We start from the raw sequence: 23,051 nt of genomic DNA, 5'->3' as shown, positions 1-23,051 counted from the left end.
TGGTGCTGGTTGCGCTAAGTACAGGGGAACCTTATGCAATTTTCCCCCTGTATTTACACAACCAGGACTGGCTATGCAAAGTCTGGGTCTGGTTGTCCTTTTAACGGGGGTACCCCACGATATTTAAAAAAAAATAATAAATAACACTTAAGCACTTTATTTTGTGATTTGCTGTTCGATTTTCAAATCGAACGTTAGTAAATGAAGGGATCCTATAGACGTCTATGGCAAAACATCTATGTTTTTCAGAAATTTGATTTTCACATGAAATTAATTTTTCTGTTCGATTAAACATTTGATTTGGGCTATAGTAAATCCCCTCTAAGAAAATGTAACCAAAATCGAATGGCAATTCGAACAGAAAACAAAATCGAACCTTTGTAAATATACCCCCTGGTGGAACCCCACACAAACACAGCGAGAACCTACAAACTCCACACTGATAGCAGTTGGAGGAACACCACACAAACACAAGCATAACATACAAACTTGGAACTCCACACAGATAGCACCTGAAAGAATCCCATACAAACACAAGGGGGAATCCAATCCAATTATCAAAATGCTATTCAATTAAATAGCATTTTCCCTGCGCTGTAAAACCGTGGTAAAACCCCGCTAATTGAATTGCTGGCCTCGGATAAATAGCTGCGGGGTAAACCCCACAGCTAATTGGATGCCCAACAAGGTAAACATCCCCCACAAACAGAGAGAACATACAAACTCCACTTAGATAACATTCAGAAGAAACCCACACAAATACAGGGAGAACATTCAAACACCACATAGATAGCACCTGGAGGAGCCCCACACAAACATAGAACATACAAACTCCACTAAGCACACAAAGGAATCCCACACAAATACAGGGAGAACATATTAACGCCACTCAATAGTACTCAGAAGAAACTCACACAAATACAGGGATAACATACAAACTCCACTCAGATAGAACCCAGGGGAACCCCACACAAATACAGGGAGAACATATAGACTCCACTCAGATAACACCCAGAAGATACTCGCACAAAAACAGGGAGAACATACAAATTGTATTCAGGTGGCACCCGGATAAATCCTGCACAAACATAGGAAGCTCATGCAAACTCCACAAACTTTGGAGAGAACATACAAACTCCACACAAATAGCATCCAGATTAAGACTAACATTAGAAAGACATAAAGACTACACACAAATAGCACTGAGATGAAACCCACATAAACATGGCTAAAACATACAAACTCCATATCTATAGCACACATTGGAAACCTATACAAAAACAGAAGGGGACATACAAACTCCACACAGATATAATTAGGATAGGAAACCCATGCGAACACTGAGAACATATCTTCTCGACACACATCGCTCCTGTGTTGAATTTGAGTAGAGACCCAGCACTGTGAGACAGTATAATAAGCTCTGTGCCCCTGTGGTTATAGTAATATTTGGCAATATGTAAAATAATAAAGGATTATAATAATTATGGTGATGAAGGGACAGCAGCTCTGACTTCTGACAGGTCAATTGGTTTAGAAAGGGCGGTGTTTCTGCATCTTTGGAGGAGATTATTGCTGAAATAGTAAAACTGGGAATTGTTATATTACTGATGATAAACCTGGAACTGGACTTATTGCATTACTGTTCACTTCACTTTAATGTGTCTGATGTAAACCCACTTGTTCCAGGCATTTGGTGGGTGTTAATGGCCCCTCATATAAAGACACAGCGTTAGATGGAGGAATTGCTGAAAACACCCTCAGATACTTTGTATTTCCTTATCTTGCTATCTGGGTTTAGTTTGTATGTTCTCCCCATGTTTACATGGGTTTCCTCAAACAATCCAAAAAAATACCGTAGGGAATTGTAAGCTCTACTGGAGCAGCGACGGATATGAATTACCAAAAGGTCTTTGTAAAGCGCTGTGGAATATTTGTGCGTAATAAAAATAACCTAATAAGTAAATGTTTTATTGTTTATCAAAAGACCATAATGAGCTCACCCATAGTATAAAGTCTGGGTATACTCTATATAGATTCCCGAGGACAATGGTGCTGTAGTTTCATCTTTTTTATACGTGTATTGTTGTCTTAAGTCTATGTTATTATAAGGCCCTAACTCTCTGCATGCTTCATCTTTACTCTTATTTAGATTTTGCTATATTTAAACAAAAAAACAAAGTGTTAAATATCACAAAACTTCTGTGTAACGCGGCTCTGGGGGATTACACGTCCAGTATGTGCCACAGCTGAGGGCAGCTGCTCCCTCATCCCCGACTGATCCTGACAACCAGGTACACAAGGTCAAGTGCCAGCTGAGTACCCACATACTAAGTGACCTCCGGCACGCGGCCGGCTCAGGGGTCACACCAGCTGATGGACCATGCGGTCTATGCGTGGCTCTTAACCCTTCACAGCTCAACAATCGTCCTCAAAGTCTCCTGGGCTATAACATATATTTACATTTCAGAGGATTGGAGACAGCCCTTTGGGTGCTGGGGGGGGGTACATGATCACCCTCCAAATATTTATGCTGAAAATAGATCTATGGGGGGTGCCCCCTTCGTATGTCTATTTTTTTTTTTTTTTTATCATATGGAGGGGCACCCCCAATCATTTGGAAAAGCTGGCTCTGATGCATCTTCTAAATAAGAACATGATCTAGTACAAAGGGCAGCATGCAGGTCCAGTCTAGTCGGGGCACTGTGTGCGAGAAGGTTTCATTGGAGAGGAGCCAGATCAGATATTTGGTGGCAGGTGTGGCAACCCTTACCCGTAAACCAACCATTCCCCTGGCATGGGACACAACTCTGGGGGAACTTTAAATCTGGACCATGCTCTGCAACCCCGGTGTTTTCCTGCAAGCTGCCAGGCCAGTTATTCCTGAGAAATCCTGGGTATGTTGGGAATGAGGCACTAGCCAAACACAGGCGCACGCCACCCCCTCCCCACACAAACACACACACTCTCTGATCTCCTGTCAAATATAGGGAACAATAGAGATCTCCTGTTACACTGTGCTGGGGGGGCCTTCTGTGCTATGAGACGGATATTGTGGGGATGAGCAGGGTGGGGGAGACGGGTTAAACATTTGTTTCCATATGTTAAGCCCACCCTCCTACTCTTCTTGGCTTGTAGATGACAATGGCCTTCTAGCTGGACCCAGGTTTGGAGTAAATTTGGGGTTCTGACCCTGGCTGACTGTGTTCCTGCAGCTGGCCTTGCATTGCCTTCCTTTCTTTGCTCGGGGGATTAATGCAGAGAAGGTGTGTTTGTCAGCACAAGTGTCTGCCTGCATCGCAGATTCCTGATATCAGGAGAAGAAGGGCTGGCTGCTACCTACCTGTATCCTAGTAGACCTGGTCCTGACAACTCACCTCAAGCATGCAGCTGTCCAGGACTGGCAACCTGGTGACCTGGAAGGATCAGAGGTACTCCTAGCTGGTTCTGGAATTTAAATATTGCCTGGATCCCCATTTGCTGCCAGGATTCCGGCTGCAGGAGAAGTTCTTACTTGTAAAGTTTCACATCTACAGGACACAGTCAAAGGTCTACAGTCTGCAACATATTTGGGAATTTGGAGACACAATTTAGTTTGAGAAGACCAGTCTGTCCTCCAATGATGTGTCTTCAGATCTAAGGTCAGATATCCTGTTTAATGTAACAGTCTACAGTCAGATTTACATGTACTGTATTATATCAATGCAAAGTCAGACCTCCCCCTTGGTTATAACAGGTTAAGGTCAGATCTCCCGTTTATTATAACAGTCTACAGTCAGATATCACCGTATTATAACAATGGAAAGTCAGATATCGCTGTATTATAATTATAGAAAGTCAGATCTCTGTATTATAACAGTCTGAGAACAGAGCACTCCATATTATAATAATGTAAAGTCAAAGTTCCCCCTATATTAGAACAGTTTAATTTTATATATATCCCTGCATTATAATAGTCTAAGGTCAGATCTCCCCTTTATTACAAATTCTACAGTCAGATATCACCGTATTGTAACAATGGAAAGTCTGATCACCTCTGTATTACAACAGTCTAATGTCAGATCTCCATGTATTATAACTGTATATATATCCCGGTATATGACAGTCTAATTTCATACATCCATGTACTATAACATCTAAGGACAGAGATCCCTATATTATAACAATGAAAAGTCAGATCACCCCTGTATTATAACAGGGTAAGGTCTGATCTCCCTTTTATTATGTCTAATGCTCGAGCTACCCATATTATACTACTTTAATGTCAGATTTTTCCTATATTATATCTGTCCTATATGGTAACAGTCTAAAGTCAGATCTCCAGTTTATTATAATGTCAGATCTCATCGTATTATAAACGTCTAAGGTCAGAGCTCCCAGTATTATAATAGTTTAAGGTCAGCTTTTCCCTGTTTTATAACAGCCTACTTTCAGATATCACCATATTAGAACAATGGAAAGTCAGATCTTGCATGTAATAAAGTCAGATCACCCTATATTATAACAGTCTAATCTTAGGTCCCTCTGTTTTATAAAAGTCTAATACCGGGTACACACTAGACGATATGTCGTCCGATCCGGACAGATCGGACGACATATTGGGTACATCATCTAGTGTGAACACTCAATGTCACTGACCATGCGCTCTCCCGCGCCTCGGCAGCGACGAATGCAGCATGCCCCTCATTGGTGCACCATCGCTCCCAACATCGGCAAGTGTGTCGGCCGAGTCCCGTTGCGCAATAGGTCGGCTGGGTACACATCGTTAAATGTGTACCCAGCTTTAGGACAGACCAACTCTGTACTATATTAGTTTAAGTGCAGATCTCCCGTGGGGTTGGGTACGGTATGTAACTACATCTCCTCCTCTTTATTATATTATAATGTAACGCCAGATCAATATTTCTTATAACATGCTAAGTTCTGATACAAATTCATTATACTGTTATACTGTCAGGTCTCTTCTGTATTGTAATAGTAAAAAAAAGTCAGGTGCATTGAAGTGTATTAAACTACTATAAGCTCAGCCCTTCCCCCGCCGTATCATTATAGTCTAATGGTGCGTACACACGGTATCGCTGACTGATTTCCCTGCACCTGCCCGGTGTGCTGGGTGACCGATATCGATCATCCAGTACACCACCAACCCCCCAGATGGGCCGGCGTATGTAACCAGACGTTATCGACCAGGTTGGCCTGCATTTACGATTGATGATCGATATCGTTATCGTCCATAAGTGCCCGCGCATCGCTGGTCGTTTGAGGGTTGGATGGCACAAAAAAATGAACGATATCGTTATCGTTCATATTGTGCATTTTTTCATACCGTCTGTACGCACCATAAGGTCAGGTTCCTCATGTATTACACTGTAACAAGGTCAGGTTCCCCCTGTATTGTTATAGTCTATGGTCAAGTTCCCCCTGTATTACACTGTAACAAGGTCAGGTTCCCCCTGTATTGTTATAGTCTATGGTCAAGTTCCCCCTGTATTACACTGTCACAAGGTCATGTTCCCCCTGTATTGTTATAGTCTATGGTCAAGTTCCCCCTGTATTACACTGTCACAAGGTCAGGTCCCCCCTGTATTGTTATAGTCTATGGTCAAGTTCCCCCTGTATTACACTGTCACAAGGTCAGGTTTCCCCTGTATTATAGTGTAAGGTTAGGTCCCCTCTATATTATTACAGTGTAAGGTGAGGTCCAACCTGTATTATTATAGTGTAAAGTCAGATCCCCCTGTACTGTTGTAGAGTAAGGTCAGGCCCTCCCTGTATTTTGCTGCAACAAGGTCAGGTCCCCGCTGTATTATTATGATATAAAGTCAGATTCCCCCCCCCCCCATATTACTGTAGAGTAAGATCAGGTCCCCGCTGTATTATTATGGTATAAAGTCAGATCCCCCCCACCCCTATATTACTGTAGAGTAAGGTCAGGTCCCCCCTGTAGTACATTATTACAAGGTCAGGCCCTACTGGAATTATTGTAGTGTAAAGTCAGACCCTGCTGTATTTCTGTAGTGCAAGGATAGGTCCCCCCTGAATTATTGTAATGTAAGGTTAGTGCTTTGCTAGAAGATACTTGGTCTCTACGTGTTTAGGGTTCCATCACCATTGAATACGTGTACTGTTGAGTCAGGAAATGCCTATATCCTATTGAGAAAGGTCATTTAACATCTAACGTCTGCTGTTGTAGATTGGGATCTCCGCTGGATTCTACCCGCAGCATCCTATCTTCACAATCCTTGGGAATGAAATGTTGAGAACCTCGCAGGATCAGTGTTTGTGATGGCGTCCGACCACAATCTCACCTCGAGCATCTTCTTTAATCTATTTGGGTTGCACATAATAAAAACCCGGGTGGGTGGAAGGAATTGCTAATAAATGAACTAACGGCTTGTGTGATTCCTCCTGTTTGGATCAGAACATCAACAATTGGAAATTCCCAATCTGTCTACCTGCTTACACCCCCTGTGGATTTTCTCTGCTGAGCTGGGGTCACATCTGACTTGGCTGTTAGGTTGGCTAACCCCCACTGGATCATATTAGGCCAGGATTTTCTGGATTGTGTTCTACTTGATCACACAGTACAGGAGCTGTTTATATCAAACCTTGGAACTGATGTTTGGTCCATGTGTAAAGCGAGAGAGTTAGTGATCGCTTGGAGAGAGGAATTTGGCTGCCTGCCTGTTAGAGAAGCCCCTGCTTGTCAGGATTACAGGAGTCGGGGAGTAAACCACAAAGAGGATTGAGAGGTAATTTCCTGTTTCTCTATAGACAGCCCCCGTTCCCTCACACAGCCCCCTCCTGTCCATGCAGGTCCTCATTCATATACACACAATGCAAACTCCATTATCAACACCTAATGACTACACACAAAGACCTCATACTACCTCCTAATACAGAGGCATCATGACATTAACTTCACCAGGTTCTCCCCTCCTCCTAATACATAAATATCAGGACATGCTGACCTCTCCCCTCCCCCTAATACACTGACATCAGAACATGCTGTCCTCTCCCCTCTTAATGCATAGAAATCTGGACAAATTAACCTTTCCCCTTCCTTCTAATACACAGACCTTCTCCTAATACAAAGACATCAGGACACACTAACCTTCCCCTTCCTCTTAATACACTGATATCAGGACACACTGATCCCTCCCCTACTAATACACAGACATCAGGACACAGTGACCTCTCTCCTCCTCCTAATACACAGACATCAGGACACACTGACCTCACCCCTCCTAATACACAGACAACAGGACACACTGAGCCCCTCCTTATACATAGACATCAGGACACAGTGACCTCTCCCCTCCTCCTAATACACAGACATCAGGACACACTGACCCCCTCCTTAGACATCAGGACATACTGACCTCTCCCCTCCTCCTAATACACAGACCTCTCCGCTACTCCTAATACACAGACATCAGGACACACTAACCTCACCCCTCCTCCTAATACACAGACATCAGGACACACTGACCTCTCCCCTCCTCCTAATACTCAGACATCAGGACACACTGACCTCCTCCTTATACACAGACATCAGGACACACTGACCTCTCCCCTTTTCCTAATACACAGACATAAGGACACACCTAGCTCTCCCATCCTCCTAATACACAGACATAAGGACACACTGACCTCTCCCTTTCTCCTAATACAAGGACATCAGGACACACTGACCTCTCCATAATACACAGATATCAGGACACACTGACCCCTCTCCTCTTCCAAATACACAGACATCAGGATACACTTACCTCTCCCTTTCTCCTAATACACAGACATCAGGACACACTGACCTCTCCCTAATACACAGATAAAAGGACACACTGACCCCTCTCCTCCTCCAAATACACAGACATCAGGACACACTGACCTCTCCCTTTTTCCTAATACACAGACATCAGGACACACTGACCTCTCCCTTTCTCCTAATACACAAACATCAGGACACAGTGACCTCTCCCTTTCTCCTAATACACAGATATTGGGACACATTGACCTCCGTCTTCCTAATACACAGACACCTTTCTCATCCTCCTAATACACAAACACCAGGACACACATACATCTCCATTCCTACTAATATGCAGATATCAGGACACACTGATCTCGCTCCCTCTCCTAATACACAGATATCAGGACACACTGACTTCACCCTTCCTAATACACAGATATCATGACACTCTGACCTACTCCTAATACACAGACATCAGGACACACTGACCTCTCCCTAATACACAGACATCAAGACACACTGACCTCGCCCTAATACACAAACATCAGGACACACTGACCGCTCTCTCATACACAGACATCAGGACACACTGACCTCTCCCTAATACACAGACATCAGGAAACACTGACCTCTCCCTAATACACAGACATCAGGACACACTGACCTCTCCCTCATACACAGACATCAGTTCACACTGACCTCTCCCTCATACACAGACATCAGGACACACTGACCTCTCCCTAATACACAGACATCAGGACACACTGACCTCTCCCTAATACACAGACATCAGGACACACTGACCTCTCCCTAATACACAGACATAAGGACACAGTGACCTATCCCTAATACACAGACATAAGGACACAGTGACCTCTCCCTAATACACAGACATCAGGACACACTGACCTCGCCCTAATACACAGACATCAGCATCAGGACACACTGACCTCATAATACACAGACATCAGGACACACTGACCACTCCCTAATACACAGACATCAGGACACACTGACCTCTCCCTAATACACAGACATCAGGACACACTGACCTCCTAATACACAGACATCAGCATCAGGACACACTGACCTCTCCCTAATACACAGACATCAGGACACACTGACCTCTCCCTAATACACAGACATCAGGACACACTGACCTCTCCCTAATACACAGACATCAGGACACACTGACCTCTCCCTAATACACAGACATCAGGACACACTGACCTCTCCCTAATACACAGACATCAGTTCACACTGACCTCTCCCTAATACACAGACATCAGTTCACACTGACCTCTCCCTAATACGAAGACATCAGTTCACACTGACCTCTCCCTAATACACAGACATCAGGACACACTGATCTCTCCCTAATACACAGACATAAGGACACACTGACCTCGCCCTAATACACAGTCATCAGGACACACTGACCTCGCCCCAATACACAGTCATCAGGACACACTGACCGCTCTCTCATACACAGACATCAGGACACACTGACCTCTCCCTAATACACAGACATCAGGACACACTGACCTCTCCCTAATACACAGACATCAGGACACACTGACCTCTCCCTAATACACAGACATCAGGACACACTGACCTCTCCCTAATACACAGACATCAGGACACACTGACCTCTCCCTAGTACACAGACATCAGGACACACTGACCTTGCCCTAATACACAGACATCAGGACACACTGACCTCTCCCTAATACACAGACATCAGGACACACTGACCTCGCCCTAATACACAGACATCAGGACACACTGACCTCGCCCTAATACACAGACATCAGGACACACTGACCTCTCCCTAATACACAGACATCAGGACACACTGACCTTGCCCTAATACACAGACATCAGGACACACTGACCTCTCCCTAATACACAGACATCAGTTCACACTGACCTCTCCCTAATACACAGACATCAGGACACACTGACCTCTCCCTAATACACAACATCAGGACACACTGACCTCTCCCTAATACACAGACATCAGGACACACTGACCTCGCCCTAATACACAGACATCAGGACACACTGACCTCGCCCTAATACACAGACATCAGGACACACTGACCTCGCCCTAATACACAGACATCAGGACACACTGACCTCCTATATTCCCTGCAGTTTAATCATTTGGTTGGTTGTAGAGAGATGAGTTCCAGGTTTGTCTTTTCTTTGTTAAATGTGCGGCTGTATTGATCTTGCTGTGATGTCTGCTCTAAAGTCAAATAATCTGAGGTAACAATGGTTGGTCACAAACTATAGATGTTTAAAAACAGACTTGAAGCTGTATCCAAACCACTTAATTTTGTTACTAAACAATGAACTATGTTTATTTTACATGTGTCACTCAATGGCCTATTTATCAAAATGGAACAAGAAGGGAGATTTGCGATTGGGCCTGATTTAGCGGTGGACCCAGATTCTGATCATGCTGAGACATCCACTTGCACGGGCGCTAATCCATCTCTGTGCGCCTTTAGACGCACCATTGGATACACCAGTGGTTCTCAAACTCGATCCTCAGGACCCCACAAGTCATGTTTTCCAGGTCACCCAGCAGGTGCACAGGTGTACTCATTACTCACTGACACATTTTTCAAAGATCCACAGGTGGAGCTAATTATTTTACTTGCGATTCTGTGAGGAGACTTGGAATAGATGCACTGTTTGGGGTCCTGGGGACCGAGTCTGAGAAACTGTGGGATACACCATCGAAGCTTACACCAGCCCTATGGCAATTACTCAGTCTGAACATGGCGTCCTGTGTCAGTGCTACTATGCTATCAGATGCTTCAGCAACACGCCCTCACCATGAACACATCTGGCTAGCCACCCCCCATTACCTCCCAGGAATGCCCACTACGTCCAGATTCGTTATGCGTCTCCTTGCATAGGCAAACGCAGGGGGGGTTTCCATCTGCCTGGAAACCCCCCTCCCCAGCACACATCATGACCACAATAGAAATAGTAATGTAATAGAATGTTACTAGTGCTGCATGTTCTTCTCAGTATCACAAATGAAATAATTAGCACAACCTGTGGATCTTTTAAAATGTGTCAGCCAGTAATAAATAACCTGTGCACCAACTAGAAGATGTGGAAAACATGCACTGTTAGGGGTGCACTGCTATAGACCATCAATATGGTTAATTATTATTACTGTATAATAATATACTATCCAGTACATAAGGAGACCGATATGTACTTATATGTCCAGGGCAGTTCTAGGTTCTTCTGCTGCTACCCCAGACTCCCGGACTTGCTCCAATGCTCTGGAATGATGCCCACAGCTGAAAAAAAACATTCTTCTCACACAAGATGGACCTTCTGCCACATCTAATGGCTTACTGTGATCGCTGGTCCTGTATATGCTGGAATTATGCAGCACAATATACTTTGTATGATGCATATTAAAGCTGGATAAGTGCTAATTATCCCCTCTTCATGGACTGGCCACACTCACTCTAAAATCAGGCATTCGGAAACCCCCCTCTAGAAATCCTGCGTTTGCCACTGCCTTGCGGTATCCATCGGAACGCACGCGCAGTGCTGATAACATCAGCCAGCTGTCTGCATATCGGCATTGGGTGCACTCAGCTTCCGTCTCTCAATCAGGCACAAACCAAAATATCTTTGCCAGGCACTAGATCGATGCTCATCTCTCAGTGATACCATCACCATCATGAGCCAGGCCAGTGCAGGGAGCCTCCACACGTGCTGGACCTAACAAAGCTCAGGCACACCTGAGCACTGTACTGGGAGCCCAGGGCAAATTTGATAAAAAAAATAAAATAAAAATTTACTAGAAAAATAAGTAAATTGTTAAAATACATATATTTTTTAAAATTCTCCAATGAAAATTATGATTTATTTTTACTATTAAGGCGGTTTCCTACATCTCTCCTCACTATCGCCATCTTGAGGTGGTGCTTGTAATGTTACTGAGCATGAGAAAGCAACTAACAGAAGCTGCCACTGCCGGCATTACCCGCCGTCAAACATCGCCAGCGGTTTGTCCACTTTAAATAGCAAAAAGCCTAGTTAGGTAGTCTTGCCATAATTTCCCTTTAATCCGGGACACCTATGAATTACACAGGTTCTGTGGCCGGCTAAATTTAAGCCTGGATTTTACCTGGTTTTAATCAGCAACAGAACCTGTGTCAATCATAGGTGTCCCGGATGAAAAGTATATTCTAGCAAGCCTAGAGTTAGGGCTTCATAAATAGACTCCTCAATACTTAAATATGCACCATTATTACCATACTTTAAACCGGGACACTCATGAAGTATGGTGCATACACACGCAGATATGTCGGATGAATGATTTGCAAACGATTGAACAATTTTTGACTGTATTAAAATGAATGGAAATCGTCCAAAACTGACTGCAAACACATCAGATGTCAGATATCGTTATCTGACAAACGGGAACGCGCATCGTTCATTGTTGCCCACATGTCAGATTTTTCTTTCAGATATGAACGATTGAACGATTTTTAAAATCGTTATCGTTCAGATCTGAAGAAAAATCTGACTGTGTGTAGGCACCATAAAGGGGCCTATCCATGAGCAGATGCATTTCTGAGCGATGAAAGATAAAATATATCCCTTGAAAATTCCGGTGGCTGTGCTGACAGATTTTGGCAAACGATCACCGATATCGCATGACATCATTCAGGGAGTGGATTTTTTTCTCTGCTGCACTCTATAGCTGCTGCTAATATCTTTCATTGTTCGTTGTTTACCGCATATAAACCGCACGATATTGCTAATATCGTACAGCTATATGCGATAATTGACCAACATGTTGGAGAGATGATAGATGCGATTTATCGGCTGCGGGAGTGCGCATCTGTCATTGTTCAGGGCCTATCCATTGGCAGATATAATGAAGGATTGAACGATTTATCATTCAGTCGTTAATTTTATCTGCTAGTAGATAGGCCCCTTTACACAGGTTTTGTGGCTGGGTGACTAGTGAAACACAGAACCTGTGTAATCCATGAGTGTCCTGGTTTAAAGGTATGTTATGGTAAACCTAACCATTATACTACTTTATGTCACATCCACATGGATCCGCTCTGTCTGCAAATTACTCCCTCAAACACTCTGACACTTCACCCGTTTTTACATTTGTAAATTCTTCTGCATCCCCTGTGATGTGTTATATTAATGTCTGTGAAATCCTGGACTTCTACACGACACTGCAGATTTTTATAGCACATTATAATCAAACACTTGATGATTTTACTATAGAACATCTAAAAAGTTATAACAAAGGTGCTTTTGCTGCAGGTTGCCAAAGCCACAGACACAACAGCCTGTTATAGGGTTCTTACATCCACCTGCTATAGAAGTGATCACGTATAGGCGGGTGAGATTACGCCTTAGATGGCTCCCACCAATGTTTGTCAGACTATACAGAGTTTAAACCAGTGGATCCTGTGAGGTGAGTTTTAAATTTGAATTTCATGGAAAGTTCATAAGGTGCATACACACACAGCGATTTTTTTGAACGATTATCGATAAACGATATTGATTATCGTTCAACGATATTGATCATCGTTGAAAAAATCGTTCACTTTCTAAGTTAAAACGATGAACGATTATCGTTCATGCGCGTTCACGCTTGTAGTTCAGTCAGACTGACCAACTCAACGATTTTCATTGCAAAAAACGTTTGTAGTTCAAAAAAATCGTTAATTACATTTAGTAAATGAACGATTTTAGTAAACGATTTTCGTTTACTAAAATCTTTCATTTACAAAATCGTTGTGTGTGTATGCAGCTATAGTGTTAAGTTAAAAAAATAACACAAGTCTGTGGAATGTTACTGTGCAAGGTCATAGCACAAAATTGGCTATTTGAATTTCCCATCCGTCTCAGTCACCATGTGAATCCAGCAGCCCTTCTCCATCATCATATAAACGCACATCTCCGATGGTTAGGGGCCTGCCAGGGGCGTAACCAGAGGTGTGGGGACCATAGCAAAATATCCTTGTCTCCAGCCCCGTAACACGCCCCACCCCAGCCCCGTAATACATACACCCACCCCCAGCTCCGAGATACTTACCTCCTGTCCTGAGTGCAACGCACCAATGTAATTTTTAAGCAGGAGCCATTGCGAGCCAATCGGAACTCGTGGACCAGCAGCTGCTGCTGGTCCGGGAGTTCCTATTGGGTTACGACAGTTTCCTGATTGAAAAAGACAGTGGCGGCGGTAATGCTGTAGAGGGTGCAGGAGTTGCTTGCTGGGCCGCCGGGCCTCCTAAGCCATCGGGCCCCATAGCAAGCGCACTCCTTACACCCTCTATAGTTACGCCACTGGGGCCTCCGCATGACCCGTTCTGCGCATGTGCAGAATGAGTATTGCGATCTAGCTCGAAGACTCCCCCCCCAAGCCGCAGCATGATTGACATGCTGCTGCGTTTGGGGAGTGTGCCTGATCACCGTTCCCGGATACGAGGGCGTTGCCTCCGTTTTCCGGAAGGTACGAGGCCAGGGTCTGCGTCGTCGGATGCAGATTCCTGGCCTCTTGCGTGACCAGGCACCGTAAAGCTTCAGCTCCTTCAGCCTGACCAAAGGAGCAACCACCGGTCGTGATGATGATCCCAGCCTGCGACGTCGGTCTGCAAATCCGTCCATCTCTGAATCAGGCCGTCTGTGCGGCTTATTCCGTTACATGCAAGATGCTGCCAGGGCCTCGCGCCGCGCACATAAAACGCAATTACAGCAGCTCATTTCTGGGCCTCACAGTACTGAAGTTGTGGTTTCGATTGCCACCTAGGCCCTATCTGTGCAGAGTTTGCATGTTCTCCTCGTCTTTGTGTTCATTTGTTTCTGGTACTCCGGTTTCCTCCCACAATACGAAAACATACTAGTAGGTAAATTGTCTTCTGCTAAAATAAATAAATATCCTAATGTATACAGTATGTGTGTGTGTAGGGTCCACAGATTGTAAGCTCATCTGGGACAGGGACTGATGTGGCTGACTGAATATTCTCTTTAAAGCGCTATGGAATATGTGTGCGCTACATAAACTATTGTTAACAAATTTGGGGGAATAAATGGCCGGGTCTCCATGTCCTGCGAGCAGAAAATGAGTGAGACATCCGGCAAAGCAGCCGGAAGCAGGTAGCTTGTTACTGAATAGGTCCCTATGAGTCTGTCTGTCTCTAACCATCACTGTGTGAGTCTGGGGGCAGACCAGCTCCAGGTCTACTAGCATCCTATGCGATTATTTTTAGAGCACCCACTCCCCTATGGTAGACATATCTTCTTGGGCTAAAGTAAATTGCAGTGCCTTGGAGTGGTCAAGGAACAGGTCCTTGTGGTAAGTATTTGAATGGCTTTGGAGTTAATGTCAGTATGCTGTAGTAGGTGCAAAGTGTTCTGCTATTCGTGCTTAGTATTATCTCCTGCTGCTCTCATGGGACACAGCTGTAATACTGATAAGCGGTGCTCTAGTGGACATCAGCAATCGATTGTGGCAATTTGCAATCGATTGTGTATAAAAATCTGCAATGTATGGGCTTCACAGATCGCAACCAAATTGTGAGTGGAATTGTTAAATCAGATTGTCCAACATGTAGGATTTCACAGATCAATTGGGGCTTTAAATTGCTAGTGTATGGACATGATCAGCAGATTTGCAGACCGTTACCAGTAAAAGGATGGGCCTTTCAAGATTGGCATATCTGTTTTTGCTGCAATCTATCTGCAAATCACTGAAAAAGATCTGTAATGTTTGGGTGTAGATTGCTAGATTGGGAAATCCTAAGATCGGGCAACAAATCTTCAAATTGTTCAATTGTGGTTTTCAGATTGCTGGTGTATGGAGGCCTTAAAGGGCCCCATACATCAGCGACGGATTGCCGCGATCCTGCGATGCTGCAACCCGGCATCGCAGGATCGCAGAAATCCAACATGTTGGATTTTCCCGATTTGACGATCGCGATCAAAAAATGATTGTGATTGTCTAATCGGGGACATTTAACATGTAAAAATTCAGCGATCCTGCGTCGGATCGCTGAACATCGATGGTGGGCGGTTGGCGTTTCCCATTGCATTGCTTCATCGCGACAATCCGTCGCAGATGTATGGGCAGCCTAAGCTGCAACCCCTACTATGACTAAAGTCAGGTTGGCTGGGTCGTCTACCTTTGTGAGTTCGGGTGGCCGTCGATGTAATTAGCTGCTTCCCTGATTCCTCTTATATATACTGCCTAATATATTCTGACTGCCTGCATGGCCAGAGTATGCACAATGATGTGTGAGTAGCGGTGGTGGAGCACGCAGGCATATGGCATGGACCAGCGGAACGGAACATCCTTGACCTCACATCCTTCCCTTCTTATGTCGGCTCTGCAAGCACTGCAGAAGTCTAATAGATGGTGCGCTGCAGCTGGCTGTCAGCTCTGCGCCAGTCACAAGTCCCAGTGGCGGCTGCACTGCGTCCTCAATAGGGTGGTGCCCACGTGCGGCTGCTCTGCTTGTACGGCTCTCGACTTGGCCCTGTCTGGGGGAGATTTATCAAAGCTTGGAGAGAGATGACGTACTAACCAATCAGCTTATAATTGTCATGCTACAGGCTGTGTTTGAAAAATGACGGGAGCGGATCGTTTGGTACGTGTTCACTCTCCTAAGATTGGTAAATCTCCCCCTTTGTCTCTGTTACTCTATGGGGTATATTTACTAAAGTGTTTTTTTTTTTTTAGAAGTGGAGTTATTGGCCATAGCAACCAATCAGAGTCTAGCTATCATCTTCTAGAAGGTGCTAGATAAATGATATGTAGAATCTGATTGGTTGCTATAGGCAACAACTCCACTTCTATAAACCTGCACTTTAGTAAATATACCCCTATGAATCAGTCTGTCTCAATCATCCTATAAGTTTGTCTCTGTCACTCTGTGAGTCAGCGAGAGGGAAGATGTATCAAAGAGATAGATAAAGTACCAACCAATCAGCTCCTAGCTGTCATTTTTCAAATAGCCTGTAACATGGCAGTTAGAAGCTGATTGGTTGGTACTTTCTCTCTCTCCAAGGTTTGATACATCTCCCCCTATATATCTGTCCACCATTGTAGCACCTATTAGCCCTCTCTCTGTTGTTTTTCCTCTCACTATCATTTTGTGTCCATCCGTGTCTCCTCTTGTGAAACATTCCGTGTCCCCTCCCCGGTAATCAGGCCTGGCATTCTGTCATCATATTATTGCCATCTGCTGTCAGCAGTCACAGACACACACGGCCTCCCCCGGCATCTGACCTGGGCTGACATTAATGTATCATTACAGCATCCAGGTATGTGTGTTTTTAGAAGTATGGGAATCCCGAGTTGCAGTGTAGGAGGAGCCGGCGAATCCCAAAAATACCTGGTGACCAGGACGTGCTGACAGATGTGTGCCAGGAGGTGACAGACAAGCTCCCATCATTTGTCAGGTGTACTCACAGTGAGGAAGGAGATCTCATAGATCCAAGTGCTGTTATTATACAAAGAGGGATGTATAGGCTCTGAGGGGTATATTTACTAAAGTGAGAGTTTTTAGAAGTAGAGATGTTGCCCATAGCAACCAATCAGATTCTACTTAACATTTAACTAACACCTTCTAGAAGAAAATAGCTAGAGTCTGATTGGTTGCTATGGGCAACATCTCCAATTCTAAACACTCTCACTTTAGTACATTTACCCCTGAGTGTAAGGCTGGCTACACAGGTGTACGACCGGCTATCATGCTAATGGAAGGGGCGATTTTCACTTTGCCCACTCCAAAGGAGATCGCCGGTACACATTTAAAAGATTTAATGGACGAAAGAACGATCACTGTTCCGTCCTTCATTAATATGTACAGCCTCGTCTGCGATATCGTGTGATTGAAACCGCAGCACGGCCAATTGCACGACATTACACGCTGGAGCGCGCAATGGGGCATACACACTGCACAATATTCCCGTTTTGGCGTTCCGATTTGCCCAAATCGGCACGCTATCTTGCGATAACAAATGCTAGGGACCTGATTCAGACATCCATATCTGCTTTGTTTGGCGGTCGCACACCTGCAACTTTATACAGATGTAGCTACAAACTCCTTCCCTGGTGTACATCCCTGCGTCTGACCATGCAAGGACGTAGACACCCACTTTGAGTGTTTATAGACGCTGTAATTGGTGAGTCTTCAGAAGCCACCACCGGTCGCACCATCGAAACTTGCACCAGTCCCATGGTAGGCGCAGATTGTCCGTCTGAGTATGGCCTCTGGCGTGAACGATGAAACGCCTATGTATGGTACCACTTCAGCTACACGTCCCGCAACACTTCCATAACACTCCGATAAGGCGGACCATCTCCGTGTCTCTGAGCAGCCAGCTACAGTCACTGCCGAGGAACACCAGCACATAACTAATACAACGCCATACCTCCCAACATGACCCTCTCCAGGAGGGACACAATGCTCTGGTCCTGGACTTCCCTGGTAAGAGGTGGGGCTGCAGCACAGTCCAAAATTCAAATAGGGGAGTCACACCAACTGTCATTTCAAACACTGCCAAACATCACGGGCTGGGACTCACAGTTGGTGTGACTCCCCTATTTGAATTTTGGACTGTGCTGCAGCCTCACCCCTGGAGCCTCCACCAATCATAACTTACCAGGGAAGTCCAGGACCAGAGCATTGTGTCCCTCCTGGAGAGGGTCATGTTGGGAGGTATGTAACGCATATCAGTCACAGCAGCGGCTTTGTGCCTACACACTGTGTGACGTTTTTAGGGTTTTTCACACACACACACAGGAGCAAAAATAATGACTCAACTCCGTAAACATCTGCATTGCGTGCACCTTGGATTGAGGCACTACTGTAGGTCTCCTACAGACAGATGGAGAACACCACGTGGCTTATGTAATACCCTGCGAGATTCAGGCTCTGGCGAGATTCAATTATTAGAAAAAGGGAACACCCAACTGGTTTTGCCTTTTAAAAAATTGCCACTTTAAAAAATGCAGGAAGACTCGCCGGGATCTCGCCAGAGCCTGCATCTCGCTGGGTAGCACATATTCCCCTATATATGTCTGATACTAAGGGCCGTATTCAATTGGCCAGGACTTTTCGCATGCCGGAGTTTTCACCGTCGGACAGTTTTGCCTCCGGAAAAGTATCTCGCTCGTCACCACGATTCGCCCTATTCAATTGAAAAGGACGCGAGAACACGTCCCGGCGAAACTGAGATCGGCGAAAAGTGCTGTCAGATTTGAGGAAATCAGCCTGACACCCCCAAGAAGTTTTGACATGGGGGATCACTATGGATACCCCCGAATAGCCCTGCTGAAGGTATTTGGGGTGTTTTAAACCTCTCAATTGGCGCTGTTTATCATCTTTACACAAGTGGTGAAGAATAGCATTTAGCGGGTTTTTTTTAGGAAAAGATAAGTAGTCCCAGCAAATTTGGGGTATATGAAAATGGGTATAAGCATTGTTAAAAATTGCTAAAGTGCATTTAAAAAAAACGCACCTTCAGCAAGCACCTGCAATAGAAAAACAGCTGGGGCATACTTGGGGGACCCCCTGGAGTCTTTTTCGCTAGTTTTTTAGTTTGTCCCACAACTTTGTTTTTTTTCGACCCCAAAACGGAAATACTTTTTTGGGGTGATATAAAGTATTTTTTTTTTATGCAGTTTACCTTTGGGGGACTGTCCCAAGGCTGCAGGGGTGTTCCCGCAACTTTGCACCCCAAACCCCCAATTCTGCACTTTTTTCCGCCTCCTTTCAGAGGCAAATCTTTTCCGCTGGTTACAAGGTGCAGATTTTTCGCACCAGCGGAAAGTCTTTGCAATTGCACACGGGGAAAAGTTCTCGCCTGGCGAAATGATATCACCGGCGAGAACTGTTCACCGATCTCTGTTTTTCGCCGCCAATTGAATACGGCCCTAACGGCCTGTTAGTACATTTGTTTTTTTTATTTAAGCTAATAAACAGCACTTGATCTAGGAGTTATTATATCAGTAATCGCTGTACAAGATTTGCTCGTGTAGACCGTACGCAGGAAAAGATGCACACACAAAAAAGAGCAAAAATTGCTTTATGCTATTTGTACACAATATAATAATGTAATTAAGTGTCACATACACAAGATGGAGTTGTGTCTAGGTCCAGGCAGTTATAAATGTGAAACTTGTATTTTCAGTATAATTAACAATTTGAAGACCCTTCTAAGTGCATAAAAGTCAGAAAAAGTTCATAAAAACATTTGGTATTTCGTCATCTTTGTGGCCCCCTGCTGGAGGCGCTGGTTACGCTACTTACGTATCTTCACTAGTCAGTGAAGATACTTAAGTAGCGTAAACACGAGGAAATACCATTCGGCCCCTTACGAGCTCGCTTTGCTCGCCACAAGGATATATTTCCCCTCCATGCCCACTTGGATGGTAGGGAATGACGTTGGACACTGGCTGATCTTTACGCTACTTGACTAGTGAAGATAAGTAAGTAGCGTAACCAGCGCCTCCAGCAGGGGGCCGCAAAGATGAGGAAGTACCAAACCTTTTTAAAATTGATTTAAAAACAACATAAAATATGCTCACAAATGCATAAAACAGAGGTTCCCAAACGCGGGCCTCAAGGCTACCCAACAGTTCAGGTTTTAGAGATATCCATGGTTGAGCACAGGTGGTTAAATCATATTGACTGAGGTACTAATAAAGTCACCTGTGGTCAACTATGGATATCTATAAAAAACCCAGGGCCGGATTAAGGTCTGTGGGGGCCCCTATTAAATCTGACGAACTGATGGTATGCGCTATGGGGACCTTATGCAGCGCCCCCAGTAGTGTCAGTGCCCACAGTGGTAGTGCTTTGCATGCAGAGCCCACAGTAGTGGTGCCCTTTATGCAGTGCACCCAGTAGTAGTGCCCCTTATGCAGTGCCCTCTATGCAAAACTTCCATTAGTAGTGCCCCCCAGTAGTCATGCCCCCTGTATACAGTAAATCCCCCCTGTAGTAATACCCCTGTAGTTGTGCCCCCCCAGTAGTAATGCCCCAGTAGTCATGCCCCTTGTGTGTGCCCAATAGTAATGCCCTAGTAGTAATACCCCTGTAGTTGTGCCCCCAGTAGTCATGCCCCCTGTGGTATTGGCCCCAGTAGTATTGCCCCCTGTAGTAGTACCCTGGGTATAAATTCCCCAAGTACAAATGCCCCTGTATTTGTGACGACAATAGTAATGCTCCCTCTGTTGTAGTGCCCCCAGTAGTAATGCCCACCCCCTGAGTAATGCCGCTTGCACAAAAATAAAATAAAATGAATACTTGCCTTACGCCCTGCTCCCGCATCCACTGCCGTCCACGTCCAGTCCGCTCGACTGCTTCTATGCACCATGGGAGAGACGTCATGACGTCTCTCCCATGGTGCACTGCGTGAGCCAGAGGCCAGAGCTCACAAGTGAGATCCAGTCTCCGGCTCCGGGCTGGCTGCCACTGCGGGGAGGGAGCTAGGCGCCTGCTGGTTACAGTCAGCGGGCGCCTGGCAAATGGAGCCTCCCTGCGGCGTCGGGGTTAGGTTGCCGGAGGAGGCGGAACTGGTTCCGTCTCCTACGGCCCACTTTAACCCTGATGGGTGTGGGGCCCTTCACGTGTGGGGACCCAGGGACGACCGCCCCTGTCGCCCCCCCCCCCCCGTTAATCCGGCCATGCTAAAACCTGAACTGTTGGGGAGCCTTGAGGTCCGCGTTTGGGAACCTCTGGCATAAAATATAATCTCATCTGAGTAACTGGAGGATCAAGTCAGACGATCACTGCCAGGCCACAATCAATAGGATCACAAGTCACAAGTTCCTTACATAGTTGAAGGTCAAAAAGCAATGTATTATGATATTCTGATAAATGTTATTAATAGTGAATGCACTTGTACAGATTTGAATTATAATAATACAGGCGGTGAGTGCTCCACACCAGCAGTTGCTTGGAGGAACATGTGGAGCTTGCAATCTACAAATTACAATACTTACCTCTTGGTTCCTCTCTCCACAGGTAAAAGATTAATCTCTCCCGTTACAGAGAACTGGGATGTCCCAATATTTGGTACCATAACTCTTCCCATCTGGCAGCGCTCTCCTCCCACAAGATGGGACCTGCTTTCCTCCTCCTCGCCTCACCATAAGCAGCCAGGCAGTCAGACTGTGTCCTTCCACTGGAGGTAGGAAGCTCACAGGTGCCCTCACTGACTTTGTTTTTTTTGGGCCTGATTCTGAGTTGGGAGTAAAGCAAAGAAGAGCCAGTAACACTGCACCTGGACAAGCTATGCTGCAATGCAAGGGGTTCAAATACATTTATTGTTTTTGCATGAAGGTTAAATACTGGCTGGTTTTGCATGTAACCCGCAAATGCTGGGCAGCTTTATTGTTACACCGCAATCCGGGGCGTATTAAGAGAGGAAAGGGGCCCATGCGCAGTCTTCGTCCGGGGCCCCTCCTCTCTCTCTGGCGTCTGGCACGCCACAGCAGTAGACTCTTCGCCCAGAGTCAGCTCCTTGGGTTCCTGGGGAAAGGAAACCTGGCTCTCTATTTGTCAGTGGCGGCCATGTTTTTGAAGTCTGCTGAAGGGGGAAGCCATTTTCTGTTAGCCACTGCTGGTTTACTTTACACATATTATAGTTTAGAGTGGCCCTAAATCACTAAAATTGTGCCGGCCTGGGGAGGGGGTGGACAGCACCCTGCCCAGCCCGCCCCTGACTGCAATGTAGATTTGAGTTTGGACACGCCTCTCACACATCAAAAACTATGCACATGTTACATCTGCACCTCCTGCAGCGCAGCATGGTTTTACCAAGGTGCACAGTTACCTGCTCTATTTTGCTTTACTCCCATCTCAGATTCGGGCGATTGTGTGGGTGGGGATCTTAATGTCAGGATAATGTCAGTCAGTGTGTGGTGTAGTAATTATAAGGGTTGGGCGAGGGTATCTTATTAGCGGTAAATTCCCATGCAAATGCCATGGGATGCAGTCGTTTCTAGTTATTCCTCTCTAGATGTAGTGAGAGTGCTGGTAAGTCATTCTATTGGAGTTGTGATAATAGTGTGTACATGTAGTAATTACCATTTGTGGGTGTAATGAGGATGTTATACTGTGTGGAATCCAATGATTACAGCCTTTGGCTAAAGTAAGTGTGGAGTGAATGTTCTGTTTGGCTGTAGTGATTAGTGTGTGGTTGTAGTGAGAGCGTAGTGATTAGTGTGTGATTGTAGTGAGAGCGTAGTGATTAGTGTGTGGTTGTAGTGAGA

The 23,051-nt window shown here is 45.2% G+C and overlaps 1 protein-coding gene across 2 annotated transcripts in view; it reads left to right on the top strand.

Annotated features, from left to right (window-relative positions):
* The window catches only part of DLK2 (delta like non-canonical Notch ligand 2), a 100,033-nt gene that overhangs the window by 28,823 nt on the left and 48,159 nt on the right, over positions 1-23,051 (top strand). Inside the window, exons 2-4 of one of the 2 annotated variants that reach the window (XM_088442977.1) lie at positions 3,139-3,641; positions 6,194-6,752; positions 21,802-21,967. The gene's annotated coding sequence lies outside the window, so the exon portion shown is untranslated. Of the gene's footprint in view, positions 1-3,138; positions 3,642-6,193; positions 6,753-9,788; positions 9,949-21,801; positions 21,968-23,051 lie in introns of those variants that run through there. The other variant, XM_088442978.1, reaches the window with a different exon arrangement.

Source organism: Taudactylus pleione, unplaced genomic scaffold, assembly GCF_031769625.1.
Source record: "Taudactylus pleione unplaced genomic scaffold, aTauple2 ptg000320l, whole genome shotgun sequence".
In the NCBI taxonomy this organism is placed as follows: Eukaryota; Metazoa; Chordata; class Amphibia; order Anura; family Myobatrachidae; genus Taudactylus; species Taudactylus pleione.
The sequence above is the reverse complement of the archived record's forward strand: the minus strand, read 5'-3'. Positions and strand labels throughout refer to the sequence as shown.